Source organism: Oryx dammah, unplaced genomic scaffold (genome assembly GCF_014754425.2).
Source record: "Oryx dammah isolate SB20612 unplaced genomic scaffold, SCBI_Odam_1.1 HiC_scaffold_18, whole genome shotgun sequence".
Lineage (NCBI taxonomy): Eukaryota > Metazoa > Chordata > Mammalia > Artiodactyla > Bovidae > Oryx > Oryx dammah.
Window position 1 is genome coordinate 118,813,728 of NW_024070202.1, and position 25,433 is coordinate 118,839,160.

Below are 25,433 nucleotides of genomic sequence, written 5' to 3' on the forward strand. Positions count from 1 at the left end.
GGGCTGGATCTTCCTAATCCAGGGATCGAACCCGGGTCTCCCGCATTGTAGACAGATGCTGTACAACAGAGAAAAAATTCCCAATAGAAAGACATGTTAACTATATAGTACAGTTTAAAAACTACTATCCTTATTCCATGGTTTTCTCTGGAAAAACTACCACTCTAGAATCTTAAACACCAGAGAAAACACTCTTTGCATGACTGCGGCTGAAGCAGCAGTAACAAAGGATATAGTACTGCTGATGCTGGTGAGAGCGGTGGAGGCGATGACGTTGATCATGATAACATGGTGACGGTGATGGGAGTGATGGTGATGGTGGCGGTGATGACGGTGATGGGGTGATACTAACGGTCGTGCTGGTGCTGATGGTGGTGATGACGGTGCTGATGGTGGTGGTGGTGCTGGGTGACACTGATGTGATCTGGGTGATGGTGGTGATGGTGATGTCAGTAGCAACACTGTCCTGCGGAGTGTTTGCTATGTCATCACCTTAAGTGCTCACATCATATTTCACTCATCAGAATCCTGCGAAGGAGGTGCTATTACTGTTCTGTAGGTGGAGAAACTGAGGAAGCTTGTCCGGGCTTACTTGCCCACCACATAGAAAAGCCAGCATCTCACCGCGGGTGGCTGGCTGCAGGGGAGCACTATGGTTTCAGTTCCTTGACTCATTATCAGTATGTGTGGTCTTTCTATGATGTCCACAAACTGCTCAGTGCCGCGCCCTTCAAGAGGAGGAGCCGAACTCCTCTGTTGTGGAAGGTGACCTGGAGGAGCCGAAATCCCCTGTTGTGGAAGGTGACCTGGAGGAGCCGAAATCCCCTGTTGTGGAAGGTGACCTGGATCTAAAAATCCACGTCCAGTGAATAGAATAAAATGGACAAGACTCGGTCTCCACGGTGCTGCGGCTTCCTGCTGGCTCTCTACGCCCGGGATCACTTGCCCCGGGGCAGCCAGCGCCCTGCCACGGACGTGCCTCTGAGACGTTTGTGCAGTGAGGAACTGAGGCCTTCAGCCGACAGGTGTGTGAAGGGTCCCCTTCAGAAGTGGCCCCAGTCAAGCCCTCAGGCACGGCGCGACTCCTAAGCAGCTCTGAGCCAGAACCATCTTTGGCCCCACACAGGGTCAGCACTGAGCCCACAGTGGCCCCAGGAGTCAGGGAGCTTCCCTTCCAGGGAGGAGCTGAGAGCAAGGCAATGACATGCCGGCCAGCACCTGCCCTCCTGAAGTCAACAAATCAGCTGAGACATTTTAAACGTGCAAAGTTCTGACCCCAGTCGTAGATGAGACAGCAGGAGCTTTAAAACCAGTCATCTCTACCCTGGGCTTCTGGGCTGAAATGGGAGAGTGAAGACGCTCTCTTCTCTCTGAGTCTGTACAAATAACACAGATGAAGACGTTCCAACAACTACAGTTGGCCCAAGAGTGGGGAAAAGATATGCTAACATCCTCGGGGTCATGGAGGGCCACTCAATCCCAGGCCCTCACGCACGCCCCTGACCCCCAGCCTCCCCACGGCACAGTCCTCAGGCAAAATGTATGGATCAGGAACACGCAGAAAACACACACCAACATCCACTGGATAAACAGACTTTACCCAAGGAGTGACCTCATGTCCTGCAAGAGCCCCACAGAGATTCCAAGGAGGCCCTGCAGACAGAGGTGTGGCAGGGCGCCTCTGAGGCTGCCCTGTGCTGGCAGAAAGTGGTGGAACTCTTCTCCAGCACAGACAGAACTCACTGGAATAAACTCAGCTTGCAAACCTTAACACAGAAAGAAATCTGACTGCAATCATGGATAAAGGAGAAGATTTTAAAAAAACAATATTTTTTTCTAAAATAATAATTTTTTCTGTGTTAAAAGGAGTTTTTTCCCTTTGACTTAACCAGGAAGTCCTTCTATTTCTTTTTTAATAATTTAGTTTTAAAATTAAACAAAATCAGTACACCAAGTGACTTAACGATCCAATGTTCTAAAGTCCTACTGGCTCGTAACTTCTCAGCACTCATGTCTGTTGCATCAGCAGGGCTTGCTCCAGAACTGCCTTGGGTATTACAAGTGGCCCGAGACCAAGCTGATTAATGGACAACACTTCCGGAACGGCGCAGTTAAGATCTGAAGGCCTCAGGTTAAGGGGATTTTTGCTCCCTGATCAAGTGAAGCAGTTCTTCACAGGCTTCTTAAAGCAGAGGCATATCCGAGTGTAGCCTCCAAACAGGCATCTCCTGGGGACAGTCAGCAATGCAGACTGCCGCCTCGCCCAGACCCGCGAGTCACACTCAGGAGACAGGAGGGCAGGCGGGGTTCTCACGCACCTGACTCCGGAGAGACTGACACGTGACTTCAAAGGGTGTGCCCGTTCACGCTCGCGCCACCTTCCGCCGAGCAGAGGGCCTCCAGCCACGGCCACCCAGTCCCTGGTGGGCCTGCGTCCCACAGGGACAGCAGCCGGTGTGTGCACATGTGTACACGGTGGGCACACGTGTGTCCGTGCTCCACATGTGTGTGTGCAGGGGCGAGATGCCCATGTTTGTGAGTGTCTGCAGACAGACCTGGCTGACCGCTGCTCTGATCTCCTCCGTGTGGCCCTGGCCCTTGACGTGCTATTTACACGGTGAGGATGAGACGTGTCCCGGGTTGTGAGAGCAGTCGGGAGCTCAGCCGGTGCTGCCTGGCCCTCGGGATTAGAACTCATAGCTGGTTTACAGGCACCTGCGTGGCCAAGCACAAGCAAAGGGGGCCGTGGGGCCGGCGTCAGCAGCGGTGTCCGTGCACCCCTGTGCTCCCTCGTCACCCTGCACGCGGCATCCAGGCGGGGGAGGGAGCGGCGGGGTCCTCCGGACACCTTCTCCGTGACTCTGGCCTCCGAGCAGCCCCTCTACAGGCCGGTCCCCCACCCTCGAGTGGTGTCACGCATCCCACATAGCTGCCACGCAATGTGGCAGGCACAATACTCACATCTGCCGGGGCGACGCTCGGCCCCAGGCACACTCCACCTTCCCAGCTCGAGCCCTTGGGACCTGCTGTGGCTCCTCCCGGTGCCTATCCCCCGGCCCTGCGTCCTGCTCGGTCCTGGCCCATAGCACCCTCTGCCCCGCGCCCCCCTCCCTCCCCAAGTCCTGCGCCTCTCCCCAGGTCCCCACGGCCTCCTGTCCCCACCAGACCCCCATCGCGACTATAGTCCTTGCCAGAATTCTGGAAGCATGGCATGTGCTCACTAAAAACTCCCTCTTAAATAATTAATAAGATGTTCTGGGCCCAATTGACATTTAAACCACTCAGTACATCCTGCATAAGAAGCCTGCATCTAAAGGACACTAAATAACTTAATCACAACCAATCACTCTTTCCTTTCGATGAAAGCAGAAGCTGTCTCATTACAGACCAATTTACACTCTAAACTGGAGAGGCCAAAGCAAGCCATTTGTATCTCGCGAGTCTTACCATATCTGCCTGTCGACACCCACACTTATGTAGAGGAAGTTATTCTGAGCACGTGGGGTGCTTTCACAAATAATTTCTATGGAAAACAGCAGTCAGACAGTAATACAGGCCCAAGGTGACCTCATTACCAGAATTTGTTCTAGTTGTCATTAGACATATCACACTGTGTCACTCAAAATGGGAAAGAAATAAAAGATACTGACACATAGCACTAGTGATTAGAGAGAAGAAATGCCGTGATGCTATGGAAGGCCTTGGCCGGAGAGGAGTATGTATAGGATTGAAGATTCAATCACCCTCAGATCCATCACTGTGGTCTTGAAGGCTCCATCCTTCTTCCGCCCTTTTTAATCATTCCTTCCGTGTGGGACACAGCAAGTGTGTCTTCTACGTGTTGCAAGCCAGCTTCCCTCCTGAGCAAAGACCTGGGAGACGTGTAAGTAACAGGCCCTGAGCCCAGGTACTGGGGGCAGGAGAGCCAGCCGGCCATCCCACCGGGTCCCTCGATGAGGGCGACTCCTGAGCCCCTGTGGACGAAGCCCCTCCCGGAAATGTGACCGGGGACTCCAGCAGCGACAAGAGAGGCGAGCATACCTGCATGTGAGAGGAGCTACGAGACGACCTCATCCACAGCCCGGAGCCATTGCGTTGGGGCGGCTGAACCACTTGACTTGTTATCACCGGTTGAGCAGCTTGCAGTTTCTACCACGAGGCCTTGGGCAGAACTGGAACATCACTAGCTTAGAGTCTTTAAAATCATGGGACTCTGGAGCAGATAAAGGCCCAAGCGGCCAACGCATCCAACCTCTCCATTCTATGAACGCAGAGACTGAAGCCCACAGAGGTGCCTGTGGTCATGGCACACTGACCGGGCATGCGGGAGACTCCAGGTGGGTGTTTAGAACAAACAGAATAAACCTGTGGACCCTGCTCCTCAGGTCTCTCACCCACCCCCTGAGCTACTGTGTGCACGATGTCTTCCAAGTCCCCTTTTAATTGAATAAATTAGTACTACAGGAAAAGAGCATACTGCTATTGTTAATGAAAACCAGCATCACTGCTGCAAGAAAGCAGTTCTAAAGATGAGAACAATGAAAATAAAACACAGTGTTATGTTACATTAAAAACAACAGTGAAATACTGGGGGAGGACCCTCTTTCAACAAGAAGAGGGCGGGTTGTGCTAAGGAGGAAGCAGGGTCTGGAGCTGATCCTAAGTGCTGGCCCATGTGGGGTGTGGAGGCAGGAATTGCAGGGGCAGTTTGGGTGGGATGCTGAGCTGTCCAGCAGAGGCAGGATCCGGGTCCACCAGGACAACCTCACAGCCCCGTGTCCACTCAGTCCTGGTGAAGTCGTGGTTCACAGTGTGAGGTTCTCCACACACATTAAATAACACAGAGAAGCTAAAGTAAAAGCCAGATTCGACTGCCTCTGGAAGACACCTGTGGACGCAGGCTCAGCTCTCATCCCAGCCGGGCCTAGGCCTGAGGCCAGAGACGGAGGTCAAGCCACACCAGGAGCCTGGGGGCCCCGGGGTCACGGCTGATCAGTGTCCTACGGTTTCCAAACAATCGTGCAGGTGTCTCCAGAGTCTAGGCTTGATCACTGCAAATACCTAAGTGTTAGGAATGAACACCAAATAAAACGACCCCGGGACGTCTTCATTTAGGAAGCACTGGAAAGCCCTGTCTGTATCTGCCACACAGGCTCCTTGAGGGAGATAGACAAGGAGTCGGCAGCTCCCGGTGGAGGAGCCGCAGCGCCTAGGAGGGCAGGGCGCCCCTCGCACGGGCTGCGGGGCCGGCTCTCGGCCCCTCCTCCCGCAGCTCTCAGCTCTGACCCCGATCATTGATCGTCGCCGTGCGCTTCCAACAGGCCGCGTATCACAGGGACCACTTTCCGACGGCCGGCGCACTCATTTTCCCACAATGTATTACAGGCAGCTCGCAAGATTTTCCATCACACTTAAATAGATTCAGATTTCTCTGAAGAGCAGGTTTCCCATATCAGTGCAGCAGTCCAGGTTAAGTCCAAGGACGTAGAGGAAAATAGATTTTTTTTCTAGGTGGTACGACTTGACATTAAAAAATATTAGCATCTGAGCAGCCACCAGACCCACAAGCCCGGCCCGGCGCTCGGGCAGAGCTGACATGCTCACTGCGGGTGTCAATTTTCTTTTCCTTTCAGAAAAGTAATTTCCATGTTGTACCCACCCAGGACTGGGGACTGCGAAAGAGACAGCGCAGCAGGAAACCTCCAGGCTCCGGAAACGCTCAACAAAGAGGGGCAGATGCCATTTCAATCACCTGCCCGCCTAGAGGACCGCAGCTTCCAGCCAAGAAGAGCCGTCACTTCCCAACCCGACCTGCACACGAGGGGGCGGGGCCAGGGAGACCCCAGAGAGCCCTGGGAGGCGGGGCCTGAGGAGGAGCCAGTGCTCCCTGGGAGGCGGGGCCGGAGGAGACCCCGGGGAGTCCTGGGAGGCGGGGCCTGAGGAGGCGCCAGGGCTTCCTGGGAGGCGGGGCCTGAGGAGACCCGAGGGCGTACTGGGAGGCGGGGCCTGAAGAGACCCCGGGGAGTCCTGGGAGGCGGGGCCTGAGGAGACCCGAGGGCGTCCTGGGAGGCGGGGCCTGAGGAGACCCCGGGGAGTCCTGGGAGGCGGGGCCTGAGCAGGCGCCAGGGCGTCCTGGGAGGCGGAGCCTGAGGAGGCGCCAGGGCTCCCTGGGAGGCGGGGCCTGAGGAGGAGCCAGTGCTTCCTGGGAGGCAGGGTCTGAGGAGGCGCCATGGAGTCCTGGGAGGCGGGGCCTGAGGAGGCGCCATGGAGTCCTGGGAGGAGGGGCCTGAGGAGACCCGAGGGCGTCCTGGGAGGCGGGGCCTGAGGAGACCCCGGGGAGTCCTGGGAGGCGGGGCCTGAGGAGACCCGAGGGCGTCCTGGGAGGCGGGGCCTGAGGAGGCACCATGGAGCCCTGGGAGGCGGGGCCTGAGGAGACACAGCCGGCAGTGACATCCGCCCCAGGTTTTCGTTTCCTTCAGTAAGAATCATGGAGTTTTCCAAGATCTCTGTCCTTGAAGCTGACGAAACATAAGCCAACAGAAGACAGCATCCACGCCCAGGAGGGGGATCGGGGCACAGGAGCCAGCCCGGCCTCTCTGCACACAGCGGTCACGAACCCCAAAGGTCAGGCTCCCCACTTATAAACGCCTAGCCATGCTCTGCGGTTTCCGTCCCGTTCTACTCCCGTCTGACTGTCCTGGGACCTGCCTGTCACTCGGAGACTATTTGGCCAGTCCAGCCGCACCTGGAAGATAAACGCGCAAATCTGGAAAGTGATAACTGTCCATCTCAACTCAACTAGCACTTATTAAACACACCCCACGGCCTGGAATCATGACCCCCACAGGGCAAGGACGCCAAAGTTTCAGGAGTCCAGAACCATGATCTGACCCCGCCCCGCCCCGCACAGGGCTCCATGCCTGACAGCAGTAGGGGGTCTGCCTGCTCAACCCTCGGGGCCTAGAGTCAAAGTCTCACATTTACGGTTAAGATTAGTAACGACCCCATCGGATGGCTTTGGTGAGGATCCCCTACTCCTGACGCATATGCTGTTGTGTGTGCACAGATGTGTGACCTCATTGTGCCTGGGTCCTCCCCTCCCCTGGCCACGCTGAACCCCAGACAGAACCACAGGAGAGGCCTGACCTGCCAGCGCCTGCCACGTCCTCGGGCTCCACGCTAGGTCCCCAGTGCTTGCGGCAGCCCCGATGCCCCACTCGCCCCCGTGTCCCTGGGAGGGACCTGCCCCTCGACTCACCCACTCCCCGGGGCTCGCCCTGCTACCCTGGATGGCCCAGCAGCTCAGGCCCAAGGGCCAGTGGAGGCCCCTGCGGCTCCTCCCGCTCTGAGGAGGGACCTCCGTGGTCCAGACCAGGCTCTTTCCTCACAAAACACAGTCTCGCAGCTTGGGGGGCGGGGGTGGTTCCAAACATCTACGCCTTCCAGCCCCTCTTCTGGGCGGCGGTTCTGCCTGGCTTTCAGCCTCAGTTACTTCCATCAGATTCAAGGGGAAAGGCTGTCAGTGGAGTGTCCGGCCCCAGACAGGAACCTCAGCCTCTCCACAGGGACCCTCAGTTTGCGTGAGGGCCCTGGCCGTGGTCTTCTCAGCCCGTGTCCCAGGGACCGGCCTCAGCAGTCACAGCTTTTGTCCTCACTACGAGGATCGGCCGGCGGCCCTGGGAAGCGTCCACGTACCTCAATAATTAGTGACCAGTGGGAGCGGACTTCCCCCTCGCCCCAGGCAGCTACTGTTTAGAGGGGAGACGGGGGGTCAGGAGCTGTCTGGAACTGGGGGCCCCCCTCAAGAAAGGCTGGAAGGAGGGCCAGCTGGTCTGTGGGGCGAGGGTGGTGGTGAGCGGGCGCGAGAGGCCCTTGCCTCCCCTGCCAAAGGCGGGGCTGGCAGGCCTGTGGGCTCCCTCCTCCACGTCACAGCTTCCCAGAGCCCAGCCTGGAATCCCCGTGATCCCGGGCCAGCCTGAGTGCTGGTGCGCTGGGGGGCTGGTCACGAACTCTAACCAGCTCCCCAGCCTGAGCAGATGCTCCGATGAAGCCTGAGCGGCACTCACACGGCGCTGGTCGGTCAGAGCACTCCGTGGGCTCCTTATCCGAGGGAGCTGGGGCTCCAGCTCGCAGGGCTGTCGCACGGCTTGGTGCTCTGCCTTGCGCGTGGGGAGGCAGGGCACTCGCTTCCATCCCCAAGTGAGGAGGCCGGCATTTCCACCAGATGCTTCCTCCTTGGTCTCAGGTGAAGCTGAGCGCTGCTGAGGGCAGGGGTTACCTGGCTGCCCAACAGGGACTGACCGGACAGCATTATTAAAGTAGGGGCCACTGGGAGAGAAAAATGATTACAGCTTTTCTCTCAAAAGTAGCTGATGTGCTTCTACAATATGCCCCGACCCCAAGGACCCAGCATCTTTGAGGCTCAACTCCCACGAGTGGATGAGGGGTTCTGATGGGAACAATCTGAGTCTGTGCTGCTCGGGGTGGTGAATGACCCGCGGGGCTGGGGAGTGGCTGCTTCAGCTTCTGTTTTGATTCATCATTTGTTCATCTGATGGTGAGCCTGATGACGAATCCGCCAAAAAGGATCCCAGCATTCAGAAAACCCATCTTCTTCTTGGGTGAAACCTCCGGGAAAATGGCCTTTTAGGAGCTGGGATCTGCTTCCAGTTCTGAGATGAGGGTTTTCCCTTTGGACCTCGGAAGACACGCAGGCTTCACCATCAAACGTCCGAACAGAAACAACAATGGAGACAAGGAGGTCCTGGTGAGTCCACGCTGGGCTCTGCGGGCCACTCACTCCCTGGGTGTGGGCCGTGCGTGAAGCACCTGTCCTGACGTCCACACTGCACAGGGCCTGGTGCGGGGCCCCCTCCTCCCCTCACCCCTTTTGCAGGACGGGGAGAGGAGACAGTGAAGTCGACGGGCCCGTGGCTGCAGGGTGGTGGACGGTGAAGCTCTAGCACTTTCTGTCCACGGTCTTGGCTTCAAACACTGCACTCTATCAAACAGCCCATGGGGCCAGAGATGCAGGGCCTGTACTATTCGATCGATCGGGAGCAACAACCCCCACGTGGCTATTTAAATGTAAAGTAAAAATTCAGTCCCTTGACTCGACCACCCACAGGACCAGTGCCTCGGACAACCTGTGTCGAGAGGCATCCACTGGGGTGCCACCCACCAGAAGTTTTCTGGGACAGTGCCTGGGATGCCCAGCAGCCCCCGGTCAGCGGGAAGCTTGACTTTGCAGGCGGTGGGGCGATGACAGGCAGGCGTGGTTAGATGACTGGGGTGGGGAGTGGGGCAGGTGGGAAGGGAGTGTGTGATGCACGCACTGAGCACGGCAAGCGTGTCTGCTGTGGAGGCCAGGCTCCTTCTGTCCCGTCACCTCCATTTTCCCTGTTGGGCCAGCAGTCCATTCGTGCTCCTCTTCAGGACGGGAAAGGACCTCGGGGTTGTCTTAGAATGGCAGCATCGGCTCTGCGGGTCGGATCTCGCAGGCTCCCACTGCTGGCAGAGGTCTCCATCCGCCCAAGTTGACATTGCTCTGGCCTTTGGGGTTTAGTCTGCCTGTCCATTTTCGTCCTCCTTCAGATAAACAGCAAACCATCTTCACAGCTTGTCTCCCAAATGGACCTGGGTCCATGTCAAGGGCTGGTTCCCTGGTTTCTCAACAACTCCAAGGCCACCAAGCGCAGAGGAGCTGCGATGGAGACTCTGGAGACTGGGGCCTCTGCCGCCAAGGGCGGGGGGTGGGGATGGCAGGGGTGGGCTGGAAGGGGGTCTGCGCTTGGCCAGTGATGCGTGAGGGTCTGAAGCTCAGACACCTACAGGACTTGCCTCAGCTCTCGCTACAACCAGAGCCAGAATTTGGAATCCTGGCAGCGAAGTCAGGGCTTTTCCTAGGGGCCAGAAGGTGGCAGGGCTGACCCCCATGCCTACTGGGAGCTGGACGTTGCAAACAGATGTAGGCAGTGTTGTAACTGGCGGAATACGAGCTGTGAAAGCACGAATGGGAGCCCAGCCACTTCTGTGATGCAATTCTCAAGCGATTCTGAAGGTGCACCACTGCTTAAAACGGGTAAGATTGTTCACGTGTCTAGACAGCTGGTCTGTCGTGCTCACTGTGGCATCTCACCCAGAACCAGATCTGTCTGAAGGAGACCACTGGGTTATGGCAACACTTCTGAGACAGTCCGGACACAAACGCCCTGGCCCCTCAGAGTCAGAAAACAGAGGAGCACCGTAAACGAGGTAGACTATCTCCACTCCCAGGACGGGGCCGTAAATAAAGACATGGGCTGCGAGGTTGACACCAAGAAACATCCACTGCCGTTTCTCTCTGAGTAAGATCAGCAGCCACAGGGTACACGTGGTGGCCCCCCCAGCACCTCAAGGTGAGGTGGGAACCTCCGCCTTCTCACACACCCTTGTGAGAAACAGCCTGCAAACTGGCCAGGCTGCTGGCCACCCAAGCAGGAGTGGTCCTGGCCAGCACCGACCACGGGGAGGCCCCATTCAGGGATGCGGCGCCGAGCTCCTGCAAGCTCCCTGCTGGTGCAGTCACTGTTCACGCACTCAGTTGCTCACGCACTCAGTCACGCACTCAGTCACTCACTCACTCAGTCACACACTCAGTCACTCATTCACACACTCAGTCACTCACTCAGTCACTCACTCACTCATTCATTACTCACTCACTCATTCATTACTCACTCACTCACTCATTCATTACTCACTCATTCATTACTCACTCACTTAGTCACTCACTCTCTCAGTCAGTCACTCTGTCACTCACTCAGTCACTCATTCATTACTCACTCACTCTCACTTGCTCACTCATCACTCACTCATTTATTAGTCATTCACTCACTCTTTCACTTGCTCACTCATTCACTCACACTTTCATTACTCATTTGTTCACTCATCCATTCATTACTCATCTACTTACTTTCACTTGCTCATTCACTCATTCACTCATTCATTACTGATTCACTCACTCACTCATCACTCATTCACTCACTCACTCATTACTCATTCATTCACTCACTTTCACTTGCTCATTCATTACTCATTCATTCATTCATGCATGAATTCATTCATTCATTCATTTACTCATTACTCATTCATTCACTGATTGCTCACTCATCACTCACTCACTCATTCACTTATTCATTACTCATTCACTAACTTTCACTTGCTCACTCATTCACTCACTCATTCATGCATTCATTCATACTCACTCATGCATGCATTCACCCATTCACTCATTCATTCATCCATTCACTCACTCAAGGGCAGCTGTCCTCAGTGCTAGCTCAGTTGAGGACAGAAGGTGCAGGACTCAGCCCCTGGGGAGGGGAGGGCACCAGGATCCGTGTGCCTGGTTAAGAGGCTGTGTTAGATGGTGAGGAGGAGAATGCTGGACGCTGCAGTCTCTTGCTGGATGACCACTCTGGGCCCTGATGCTTTGCACAGCAGGTGGCACCCAGAAAGCTTAAGCTCGCCAAAGGAACAAGGTGGACGAACAGGCCCTGAAATCCCCACACAGCACGTGAGGCCTAGACCAAGCACACAGCAGAGGAGGATGTAGGAAGGGGATCTCCTCACCCAGCCCCTCCAGGAGCACATGGCCCCACATGGCCTATTGAGAAGCAGAAGGCCAGGTGCTCAAGGCTCTGTGGTCATTCACAGAAACACCTCTGGGCCATGGGGTCTGGCCTGCAGGGAGCGAGAGGAAGGGGGTGGGGAGGGACAGCACTGGCTGGGTCGGGGCCCAGAAGGCCTCTGACAGACGCTGGGCCACAGCAATGCTCCACCCAGTTGTGGGGCCGGGCTGGGGCACCCTCCCTTCCCTGGTCATGGGCGGGGGCAGCAGCCTGAAGGTGCCTGGGGACAGTGGGCCGCCCTCTTGGGACTGTGGGCTCCGTCGGGGCAGCTGACCAGCACAGGACAGGCTCCTCGGTCTTTGTGGCAGAGCATGGCTGAGAACCCTCGCAGGAGGCAGCAGCCTCCCCTCTGGGCCCATTAGCCCTTCCCTCCCCCGGTGTCTGAGGTCACTGACAAAATAGAATAAAGTTTTCCAGGTTCTCTCCTGTTTAAAGAATAGCCTGCTTGTCTAATTACTTCAAGTGTATCTATTAATTTCATCACTGCTGCTGACTCAATCAGAAACTTCATTTACAATTTTATAAACTGCGAAACTCATTTGCTACCTATTGTCACGTATTATAGCCAACTTGTCAGCACCTTGTTCCCCATCTGATGTTTCTCATTTCCCTGAGTTTGAAAATTTATACTGAGCTAAAATAAACTGGTCCAAATAGAAGCTGTGTTTTAGCTCCTCCCTTAAAATGCTTTGTGCCCCCAGAGATGGGCAAAAGGCACACAATTGCTCTGTTAATGCTTCCAGTGTCCAATTTTGGGGAAAAGAATGAATATTATCACCTGAAAGAGACCAATATGATGTCAGCTTGAGAAAAGCACACGGGGTTTCAGCCATCTCTGCGTGTCTCCTGGACACGTCCACTCGCCCCATCCTGCCCCAGGAGAACTCTCATGCCCTTGAGACAAGCTCTGATCGCAACCAAGAGACCTCCATCCCACCCCTCACTGACCCGCCTCAGCCTCCACCACAGGGCCACTGCTCGTACCAGCAAATGTCGTGTTAACCAAGGTGCTCCTGAGGGATGGGACTTGTTCCTCTGCTGTCATCAATGCCTCATCTTTCACACAGGAAGGGATTAAAAATTGAGCCTGTTTTTTTTACTATGGTTTTGCTGCTTGTTTACGTTATATTTCTCTGAGGTAATAGAATCGGACAAATCGTACCATCTGCCGACAGTTTAATTTCACGACTGTGTAACACGACATGCGTGTGTGAGAATATTTATCCCCTTGCTTTCTGCATGCCCTAAATTTTGTTTCCATTTTTAAAAATTTGTGACAATATATTATTCCTGGAGGTTTTATAAACCATGTCCTTCAAGCAAATAAATGTAAATTTCACTCTGACTCTGAGTTCATTTTCAAAGAATGGCTTGAGAAGTGTTACATCCACTTCACCAAATTTTATGTCTAAAATGCTTATTTCCGTTTTTCACACAATAATAGAGATACCCACGATGATGATTTTAGAGCCTCTAGGAGCGTAAGACATGCTGCAGAAATGCTAATAGCCTCGTAAACAAGATGTGAGACAATCAATTTCCCTTCTGCCTGGAAGCTGCAGGATCGCCTGCTCGAGAGGCGAGGAGAGGCGTCCAGCGTCCAGGCCGCCATGAGTGCCAGGCCTCTTCTTAAGGTCACTACAGCTTATGGTAATGAGCATGGAAAGGTTACCATAGTTGTCTCTGTTGATTTCTTCTAGAAAATGCAGAGGAGAGAAAGGTCACCAAGCCTTGTCTGGAGTCCACTGATCCAACACTGACAGAAACATGGAGCCACTAACAGGGCCACTTCAGCGGCCAGTCAGTTACACACACATCTCTTCTGAACTTGAAAAAGCAGGAATCCCCAGATCAGTGGTTACAGTGGGGAATGAAACCAGTTCCATTTCACACTGACTCCATGCATGCAGTTAACAAGCAATGGAAGAGTCTTGCAAATACTGACAACTAGAGAAAAGTTCTAGCTGGTGGCTCAGCTGGTAAAGAATCCGCCTGCAATGTGGGAGACCCTGGTTCGACTCCTGGGTCGGGAAGATCCCCTGGAGAAGGGAAAGGCTACCCACTCCAGTATCCTTGGGCTTCCCTGGTGGTTCAGCTGGTAAACAATCTGCCTGCAATGCAGGAGATCTGGGTTCACTCTCTGGGTTGGGAAGATCCCCTGGAAGAGGGAAAGGCTACCCACTCCAGTATTCTGGCCTGGAGAATGCCATGGACTGTATAGTCATGGGGTTGCAAAGAGTCAGACACGACTGAGCAACTTTTACTTTTAGAGAAAAGTTCAGTTTTAGAGATGGTACAGTAGCATCTCATTCATTTAGCATAAAGTAGGTAAAAGTTATTCGAAAAAAATGTATTTCCAGGGTAACTTAAACATACATACATAAGAACCCATTTGAGAGGCTTTAAATTGAAGTCTTTTATAAAAGGATTGCTTATTTCTCTGATGCCTTGAGCCTGGCAGAATGAATAGAGGCCTCATTGCACATATCAGCACAGGGCTTTTGGTCACACCCAAGCCCTGAGATGCTGTGGGACAGAGGTTGCTGCCCCCAATCCAACGGTTCCATTTGGCTGTGGAAGGTAAGGCCCATCCCCCCTTTATAGCATCTTTCTGCTTTGAATAAAACCCGCCTCTACAAACAGAAGATTTTAGAAGTTCACCAAGTTATGAACACGGATGGGCTCATGGAATGTAACAGTCAAGTTGTCTTTGAAAATGACTGAAGATGTCCATCATGGGATCTCCATGGTGTCTTCACCAACACAAGATCCTGTCTGCAAGCCATTGCTCAAGAAGACAGAATGGGCCTCTGTGACCCTGAAAATGACTCTCACAGTGGCCTCTGCTTCCTTGTGATGCCTACAGATGGCTTTTACAAAAAGCCTAATTAACATTAGGAGCTGGTAGAAGCTCTTCTCTGTTATCTTCGCTTTGAAGCCCTTTATTGGAATGGTTTTTAAAAGTACCATCACCCTCAATCACAGGTGCACACGTGCTTGGTTCCACTCCAGTTCAAAGCATCCATCCAACCAGAAGAGGGAGCATGTGCTTAAAAGAGCCCTGAACAATCAGTCATCATCACAACCAGAATAACAGCATCTGGTAATACAGAACTACAGATTGGGCTGAGCACCTATTATGTGCTTGGGTTCATAAGAAGATGTGGGCCAAGAGAAATAACATGAGAATACAAAACAAAAGCATACAGAGTCTCCAGGATGTGGCCAAAGCAGTTTTTAGAGGAAAGTTCATAGGAATACAGGTCTTCTTCAGAAAAATAAGAGAAATCTGAAGTAAACAACCTCACCTAACACCTAAAAGAATTAGCAGAAAAAAAAGAACAAACAAAACCTAAAGTCAGTAGAAGAAAGGAAATAATAAAGATCAGAGATGAAATAAATAAAACAGAGATTAAGAAACAAAAGTAAAAATCAATAAAACCAAAGGCTAGTTCATTGAGAAGGTAAACAAAATCGACAAACTTCTGGCCAGGCTCCCGAAGAAGCAAAGAGAGAGCATCAGAATAAATAAAATAATAACTAAAAGAGGAGAAATCACACCTGTACTGCAGAAATAAAAAAACAAAAACCCATAAGAAAATACTATGGACAATTACATGCCAACAAACTGGACGACCTTGAAGAAATAGAAAAGTTTCTAGAAACATACAGCCCATCAAAACCAAATCAAGAAAAAAAATAGAGAATTTGAACAGATTGGTCACTAGAAGTGAAACACAACCTGTAACTAAAGGAAAAAACAAAAAAAAAACAACTTTCTGAACACAGAAGTCCAGGAGGAAATGGCTTCACGGATTAATTCTACAAAATATACAAAGAATTCATACAAATCCTTTTCAGACTCTTCCAAGAGATGGAAGAGGAAGGAGCACTCCCAAAGTCGTTCAATAAAGCCACCATCTTGCTGATACCAAAATCAGACAAAGACGCTACCAATAAAGAAAATTAGAGGCCAATATCTCTGATGCATACAGATGCAAAAATTCTCAACAAAATATTAGCCAACCAAATCCAACAAATGATCATATGCCATGATCAAGCTGGATTCATTCCATAGTCACAAGGATGGTTCACCATATGCAAATCAATCAATGTGATACACCACATGGACAAAAGAAAAGACAAAAATCACACGATCATTTCAATAAATGCAGGAGAGAACATTTGACAAAATTCAACATCCAGTCATGATAAAAACTCTTACCAAAGCAGGTATAAAAGAAACAGAGTTCAACATAATAAAAGCTATTTATGACAAACCCACAGCCAATATAATATGTAATAGTGAAAAGCTGAAAGCTTTGTCACTAAAATCTGAAGCAAGACAAGGATGCCCACTCTTACCATTTCTATTCACCATGCTATTGGAAATCCTAGCCACAGCAATCAGGTAAGAAAAAGAAATAAACACTATCCAAATTGGAAGAGAAGAGGTAAAATCGTCATTATATGTAGACAGCATGATACTATACATAAAAACCTTAAAGACTGCACACAAAAACTACTAAAACTAATAAAAGAATTCTGCAAGGCAGCAGGATACAAGATCAACACGCAGAAATCGGTTGCATTTCTTTACACGAACAAAGAAATATAAAAAAGGGAAAGTAAAAGAACATTCCCTTTTAAAATTGCATCAAAAATATAATAAAATACTTGGGAATAAACCTGACCAAGGAGGTAAAGGACTTATATGCTGAGAAAAAATAAACACTGATAAAGGAAACTGAAGATGTCTCAAAGAATGGAAAAATACCCCATGCTCTTGGATTAGAAGAATTAATACTGTCAAAATGGCTGTACTACTCAAAGCGATATACAGATACAATGCTATCCCTATCATATAGGGCTTCCCTGGCAGCTCAGGAGTAAAGAACCCACCTGCCAATGCAGCAGATGTGGATTCAATCTCTAAGCTGGGAAGATTCCCTGGAGAAAGAAATGGCAACCCACTCCAGTCTTTTGCCTGTAGAATTCAATGGACAGAGGAGCTTGCGGGGCCACAGTCCCTGGGGTCACAAAAGAGATATGACTTGGCAACTAAATAACAACAAACGACAACTATCAAATCACCCATGACATTTTCCACCAATAGAACAAATAACCTAAAATTTATATGCAACCACAAAAGACTCAGAACTGCCAAAGCAATCCTGAAGGAAAAGAACAAAGCTAGAAGCGTACCATCCCAGACCTCAGACAATATTACAAAGCTACCGTGATCAAAACAGCCTGGTGTTGGCACAAAAACAGACACATGGATCAATGAGACAGAGCAGAGAGCCTAGAAGTAAACCCACACATCGAAGGCCAATTAATCTCCAACAGAGGAGACAAGAATGCACAACAGAGAAAAAGCAGTCTCTTCAGCAAGTGGTTCTGGGAAAACTGGACAGCTGCATGTAAACTAATGAAGTTAGAACACTGCTTCACACTGTATGCAAGGACAAACTCAAAATGGCTTAAGCACTTAAATATAAGACAGGACGCTAGGAAACTCCTAGAAGAGAATGTAGGCAAAACATTCTCTGACAGGAATCATACCAATGTTTTCTTAGGTCAGTTTATCAAGGCAACAGAAATAAAAGCAAAGATAAACAAGGGTACACAATCAGACTTATAAGCTTCTGCACCGTGAAGGAAGCCATAAACAAAACCAACAGTCCACTTAGAGATGAGGGGGAAATATTCCAACAGTCCACGTACAGACTAGGAGAAAATATTCCAACAGTCCACGTACAGACTAGGAGAAAATATTTGCAAATGATGTGACCAACAAGGGCTTAATTTCCAAAATACACAAACAGGATATGCCCCTCAGTAACAATGAAACAAACAACCCAATTTAAAAAATAGGCAGAAGACCTAAACAGATGTTTCTCCAAAGAAGTCAAACAGATGGCCAACAGACACAGGTAAAGATGCTCAACATCACTAATTATTGTCGTTACTGCTCAGTTGCTAAGACGTATCTGACTCTTTGTGACCCCGGTGGACTGCCAGGCTTCTGTCCTCCACTATCTCCCAGAGCTTGGTCAAACTCACGTCTATTGAGCTGGTGAAGCCATCCAACCATCTCATTCTCTATTGTCCCCTTCTCCTCCTGCCTTCATTCTTTCTCAGCATCAGTTGACTTTCCAATAAGTCAACTCCTCGCATCAGGTGGCCAAAGTGTTGGAGCTTCAGCTTCAGTCTGTCCAACGAATGTGCTGTCCTTAGTTGCTCAGTCATGTCTGACTCTTTGCAACCCCATAAACTGTAGCCTGCCAGGATCCTCTGTCCGTGGGGATTCTCTTGGCAAGAATACTGGAGTGGGTTGCCATGCCCTCCTCCAGGGCATCTTTCCAACCCAGGGATGGAACCCAGGTCTCCCACATTGCAGGTGGTTTCTTTATCATCTGAGCCACCAGGGAAGCCCAAGAATGCTGGAGTGGGTAGCCAATCCCTTCTCCAGGAGATCTTCCCAACTCAGGAATGAAACCAGGATATTTTGAATTACAGGCAGATTATTTACCATCTGAGTTACCATTCAGGGTTGATTTCCTTTAGGACTGACTGGTTTGATCTCCTTGAAATCCAAGGGGCTCTTAAGAGTCTTCTCCAGCCTCACAGTTTGATAGCATCAATTCTTCAGCACTCAGCCTTCTTTATAGTCCAACTCTCACATCCATACATGACTAATGAAAAAACCGTAGCTTTGACTGTATGGACCTTTTTTGGCAAAGTGATGTCTCAGCTTATTAATACACTGTCTAGGTTGGTCATAGCTTTTCTGCCAAGGAGCAAGCATCTTTTAATATCATGGCTTCAGTCACAATCCTCAGTGATTTTGAAGCCTAAGAAAATAAAGTCTGTCACTGTTTCGTTTCCCCACCTATTTGCCATGAAATGATGGGAACAGATGCCATGATGTTCGTTTTTTGAATGTTGAGATTTAAGCCAGCTTTTTCACTCTCCTCTTTCACTTTCATCAAGAGGCTCTTTAGTTCCTCTCTACCTTCGGCCATTAGGGTGGTATCATCTGCATATAAGTTAAATAAGCAAGGTGACAATATACTAGCTTGTTGTACTCCTTTCCCAATTTTGAAGCAGTCAGTTGTTCCATAGTCAGTTCCGTTGCTTCTTGACCTGCATACAGGTTTCTCAGGAGACAGGTAAGGTGGTCTGGTATTCCCATCTCTTTATGAATTTTCCAGTTTGTTGTAATCCACAGAGTCAAAGGCTTTAGCATAGTCAATGAAGCAGAAGCAGATATTTTTCTGGAATTCCTTTGCTTTCTCCATGATCCAATGAATGTTGGCATTTTGACCTCTGGTTCCTCTGGAAATTCTGAGTTCATATACTGCTGAAGCTAAGCCTGAAGGATTTTGAGCATTGCCTAGCTAGCATGTGAAATGGGCATGATGATACAGTAGTCTGAACATTCTTGGGCAGTGCCCCTGTTTGGGGCTGGAGCAAAAACTGACCTTTTCCAGCCTGTGGCCACTGCTGAGTTTTCCAAACTTGCTGGCACACTGAATGGAGCACTTTGACAGGATCATCTTTCAGGATGTGAAATAGCTCAGCTGGGATTCTGTCACCCCCACTGGCATTGTTCATGCTGATGCTTCCTGAGGCCCACTCTGCTTCACACTCCAGGATGTCTGTCTCTAGGTGAGCGACCACACCACCGTAGTTATCTGGGTCATTAAGACCTTTTTTGTATAGTTCTTCTGTGTATCCTTGTCATCTCTTCCCTTTTTTTAAAAAAAAAAAACTTTAAACATTTTATTTTGCATTGGAGTATAACCGATTAACAATGCTGTGGTAGCTTCCGGTGAACAGTGAAGGGAGTCAGCCATCCAAGTATCCATTCCCCCTGAACCACACTCCCGTCGAGTCTGGCACACTACACTGAGCAGAGTCCACTACACATTAGGTCCTTGTTGGTTATCCAGTTTAAATACAGTAGCGTGTACATGACCTTCCCAGACTCCCTCACTATCCCTTCCCCCTGCAACCATACGTTTGTTTTCTAAGTCTGTTGAGTCCTCTCTGTTTTGCAAGGTCAACTGTGTCATTTCTTTGTAGAGTCCACATATTAGGGATGCCAAATATTTCACCTTCTCTGACTTACTTCACTCTCAGTGTCAGTCTGACATTCTCTAGGCCCATCCATATCTCGCCACCTCTTCTTAATCTCTTCTGCTTCTGTTAGGTCCTTACCATTTCTGTCCTTTATTGTGCCCATTCCTGCATGAAATGTTCCCTTGATCTCACCAATCTTTCTTGACATCTCTAGTCTTTCCCATTCTATTGTTTTCCTCTACTTCTTTGCATTGTTCACTGAAGAAGGCCTTGCTACCTCTCCTTGCTCTGCTTCGGAACTCTGCGTTGTCAGGGTTTTCTCTCCCTTTCTCCTTTTGCTTCCTTCTTTTCTCAGCTGTTTGTAAGGCCTCCTCAGGCAGCCATCTCGCCTTCCTGCATTTATTTTTCTTTGGGATGGTTTTGGTTGGTGCCTCATGCGCAATGTTATGAATTTCTGTCCATATTTCTTCAGGCACTGTGCCTATCAGATCTAATTCCTTGAATCTATTTGTCACCTCCACTGTATAATCATAAGGGATTTGATTTAGGTCAGACCTGAATGGCTTAGTGGTTTTCCCTACTTCCTTCAATTTAAGCCTGAATTTTCAATAAGGAGCTCATGATCTGAACCACAGTTAGCTCCAGGTCTTGTTCTTGCAAACTGTATGGAACTTCTCCAGCTCTGGCTGCAAAGAACAGAACCAATCTGCTTTCAGTATTGACCAGCTGATGATTTCCGTGTGTAGAGTCATCTCTTCTGTTGCTGGAAAAGGGTGTTTGCCACGAGCAGTGCATTCTCTTGACAAAACTCTGTTCGCCTTTGCCTTGGTTCCTTTTGTACTCCAAGGCCAAAGTTGCCTGTTATTCTGGTTATCTCTTGACTTCCTAGTTTTGCATTCCAGTCCCCTATGATGAAAAGGACATCTTTTTTTGGGTGTTAGTTCTAGAAGGTCTTGTGGGTCCTCATAGAACCGCTCAACTTCAGCTTGTTTGGCATCAGTGGTGGCGGCACAGACTTGGATTACTGTGATGTTGAGTGGTTTGCCTTGGAAACGAACTGAGATCATTGTCATTTACGAGATTGCACCCAAGTACTGAATTTCAGCAAATTCCAGGAGACAGTGAAGGACAGGGAAGCCTGGCATGCTGCAGTCCACAGAGTCACAAAGAGTGAGACTGAACTTAGTGACTGGCCAACAGCAACTGCATTTCAGACTCTTTTGTTGACTGTGAGGGCTACTCCATTTCCTCTCAGGGATTCTTGCCCACAGTAGTAGATATAATGGCCATCTGAATTAAATTCACCCATTCCCGTCCATCTGAGTCCACTGATTCCCAAGATGCTGATGTTCCATCTTTCCATCTCCTGCTTAACCACGTCCAATTTCCCTTGATTCACGGACCTAATGTCCCAGGTTCCTATGCAGTGTCGTTCTTTAAGCAACAGACTTTACCTTCACCATGAGACATACCCACAACTGAGCGTCACTTCCACTTCGGTCCAGCTGCTGCTTTCTTCCAGGAGCTATTAATAATTGCTCTCTGCTCTTCCCCAGAAGCACGTTGGACACCTCCCGACTTGGGGGCTCATCTTCCGGTGTCATATCTTTTTGCCTTTTCAGACTGTTCTTGGGCTTCTCACGGCAATACTGGAGTGGTTTGCTATTCCCTCCTCCAGTGGACAGCATTTTGTCAGAACTCTTCACTATGACCCATCTATCTTGGGTAACCCTGCACGGCATGGTTCATAGCTGCACTGAGTTACACAAGTCCTTCTGCCATGATAAACCTGTGATCCATGAAGGGGTGCTAATTAGTAGAGAAAGCAAATCAAAGCTACAACTTCACATGGGTCAGAATGGTCATTATCAAAAAAATCTGTAAATACCAGATGCTGAAGAGAGTGTGGAGAAAGGAGAACCTTCCAGTACTACTGGTGGGAAAGTAAATCGGTGCAGTCAATATGAAGAATCATACGGAGTTTCTTAAGCTAAAAATAGAACTCTCATATGATCCAGCAATCCCACTCCCTGGCATAAATCCAGAGAAAACTCTAATCTGAAAAGACACATGCATTCCTACGTTTATTGCAGCACTGTTCACAATAGCCATGAACTGGACACAACCTTCATGGCCGTGGACAGATGAACAGACAGAGGAGACGTGATGCCTTTATGCAGTGGACCACTACTCAGCCATAAAAAAGAACGAAAAATGCCACTGACAGAAACAGCTGGAGCTAGAAATTATCATACTAAGCGAAGTAAGCCAGACAGAGGAAGGCAAATATAGGATATTTACATGTGCAATCTGAACTTTGACATTAGTGAACTTATTACATAAAACAGAAACAGACTCACAGACACAGAACACAAACTTATGGCTACCACAGGGGGCTGGGGGAGGGGAGGGGGCAGCTGGGATTATACACAGAGGACAGCAGGCCCTACCCCAGGGCACAGGGGACTATATTCAGCACCCACAATGGAGGCGGAGATGATGAAGCATATATACATGCACCCCTGCATCTCTTTACTATACAGAAGAAACTAACACAACATTGTAAGCCAACTACATTCAATGAAAATAGAATACAAAACAAGATCAAAGGAGGAGCCCAGCCTTGTATTCTGTTTGCAGACACCGGGGTGCAGACTAGGGACCATGACGCTCGTGGGGTCAGGGACCAGCGGTGCGAGCTGACCAGGGCGCCGCAGAGACGCCACACTAAACAAGCTGAAAGGCGACGTGCGCAAGACCGGTCTTACTTCTTAACAAGAGAACAAGAATAATCTTATTTTTTGTTTTACTGCGACAAGGACGTGGAGAGAAAGCAACTGCTGTGCACCAGTGAGAGAAATGTAAGGTGGGGCAGCCCTGGGGACTACTTCCGGGTCAAAGTCCTAAGGAAACGGTCGTATCTGTAGGGGACTCCTGCACCCCCGCCCGCTCATCCCAGTGTTAGTCATAATAGCTAAGACGTGGAGACTGCCTAACAGTGTGTCGGTGGATGAACGGATAAAGAAGTTACGTGTGTATATACAATGGGATATGATTCAGCCTTTAAAAAGAAAGGAGTTCTGCCGTTTGTGACGACACAGATGGCCTTGGAGGACACAGCACTAAGAGAATAATGTTAGTGCTTAAGTCTAGCTGGCTTAGCTGGTCGTAGGTGATTAATAACATTTCATAACAAGGCACCTTTTCCAGCTCTTTCTCAGTCCAGTCACGGTGTAGAATTCTTTTTCCTTTCATTTTCCTCCTTTCTTTCATTCTTTCAGAAAACTATAATAATAAGATATCAAAATAGCCATTTCATAACCTGGCAAGAATTCCAGACTCAACCTAGGACAAAGAATAGAAGCCTTTTACTGCATGTGGGTGACTTCAAGGTTGTTCTGAAAGTCACTCTAATTTCTGCTTTGTAGAAGTTATTTATTGTATGATTATTAGATAGCTGTTTCCTTTGGAATCTTTCCTAACGGGTTGTAGGAGCCCAGAGGGCAGGGCCCACAGCCCATCCGTTTGTGTATTTTTCACGGTGCTCGATACACACTGTTTACCGAGAGGACCTCTGAAAATATCTGCCTGGTGTGAGTGGATGAGTGACGGGAGAAGAGAGAAAGGCCTGGACTGAGTGTCGTATCCAGAGGACGCAAAGTGAGCCATGGTGAAGCAGACGTAAGCAAGCCGCAGAGTTTAGGCAGCAGCATTTCAAGGAAGAAACCCTATGGTGTTTGGTAAACCAGAGTGGAAAAATGCTGAAGTGAAGGATAACAAATCTCCATAGAAGAAAAACCAGAATTCACGAGCAGAAGGGAGATTTTTAAAGGTGGATCAAGCTATCAGCGTGGGGTGGGGTGGGTGGGGTTCCATGTGCAGTCAGTGTCTGCCGTTGTTGGCTTTGCTGCATGTGAAAGGGATGGTCTCTCATGTAAACTGGGAACTTGGCAATTCAGGGCTAAGACTGGGACTTGACTTCATGAATCCTCCTTTCCCTCTCTTGCTCTCAGATGTGCGGCCTCAACTCCCAAGTCACCTCATGGACCACGGTGTGGCAGCAGTTCTGGCCATCACATCTATACTCTGGAAGCAGGAATGAGATAGAGGAAATGAGGAAGGGAACAGAGAAGGTGTACAAAACACTCTGGCTGATACCTACTGGGCAGGACTTAGTCAAGTGGCCTGCCTGCAATGATCTGAAGGCAATGCCCGTTGGGAGGGCACGCTGCTCACAACCACCTGCACGTCCAGCCCACGGTGCTCACAATGGAGACCTGGATCTGTCCCCGCTCGATGGAGAGCTGCTCTGCTGGACGGGAGGAGACGCATGGGGTTGCCAAAAACATAACCAAAGAGAAAAGTTCACATTACCACTCATGCTCTGCTCACTAAGGTTCCCATTGCCTTAACGGCATGCTTCTATAAGAAAACATCTTCCCTGAATTCCACTTCAGGGTCACCGCCCAGTGCCCTCTCTCTCAGCCAGGCAGCTCCTGAGCAGATGAGGCAAACTGCCAAGCTACCAATCTATTAGGCACAGTTTCTAGGGGGATTAGCCCCTGTTGAATACTCTCCTTCCATCTGCCATCTTCCATCCATTCATCTATCCACCTACCATACATTCACTCATCCATTCTTCCATCCATCCATCCTTCATCCATCTATCCACCTGTCCATCATCCATCCATCATCCATCATCTATCCACCCGTCCACCATCCATCCATCATCCATCCATCCATCACTTATCCATCCACCTACCCATCCATCCACCATCCATCCATCCACCATTCATCCATCCATCACCCATCCACCATCAATCCATCATCCATCCACCCATCCATCATCCATCCATACAGCCATCCATTATCCATCCATCATCCATCCATCTACCATCCATCCATCTTCCATCCATCTACCATCCATCCATCCATCCTCCATCTACCACCCATCCATCCATCATCCATCCACCCGTCCACCATCCATCATCCATCCATCCACCACCCATCCATCCATCACCCATCCACCATCCATCCATCACCCATCCATCCACCACCCATCCATCATCCATCCATCCATCACCCATCCATCCATCACCCATCCACCATCCATCCGTCACCCATCCACCATCCATCCACCCATCCACCATCCATCCATCATCCATCCACCCATCCATCATCCATCCATCCATCATCTATCCATTGATCAACCCATCTACCCACCCACTAATCCATTCACCCATCATCCATCTATCCATCCATCATCCATTAATCCACTGTATACTTCTATGATATTTATCTATCTTTCCCTTTGTTCTGAAAAAAATAAACTAAGGCTACTGTTTTTCATGAAAACTCTTTTAAATTAAAAAATTTACTTTCATTTCCTAATATTTAATATAATAAAACTTTTCAGATGTTTCCCCTTCTATTCTTTTTTTCTTCCCTTTTATCTTGCAAATTCCACAGAGAAAAGTAGACAGCTGAAATTGGAGGCTTGGACAGAGCAAAAGAAAATATGCTAGCTCCAAATGCCCAGGGAGCCCGGTACGTAGCTGAACTGTCTGTACAAGCAGGGCCTAGCACCAGTCTGGCCCCATCTGTCTTTGTGTTGGATCCAGTGACTGGCCTGTCTACCTTCGAGCTTCTCTAAACCACAACAGCTTCAGTTACCTT

General features: G+C 49.6%; 1 protein-coding gene and 1 long non-coding RNA gene across 2 annotated transcripts in view; both read right to left on the bottom strand.

The window, feature by feature from the left end:
- PTPRN2 (protein tyrosine phosphatase receptor type N2) overlaps window positions 1-25,433 on the bottom strand; it is a 555,617-nt gene that overhangs the window by 297,967 nt on the left and 232,217 nt on the right. The gene's annotated exons all lie outside the window — the stretch shown is intronic.
- Window positions 19,961-21,611, bottom strand: LOC120877735. Its single transcript, XR_005724385.1, has 3 exons — window positions 21,601-21,611; window positions 20,273-20,277; window positions 19,961-20,058 (listed from the first exon to the last, which is right to left on the bottom strand). It is a non-coding gene; the product is annotated as an uncharacterized LOC120877735 (long non-coding RNA).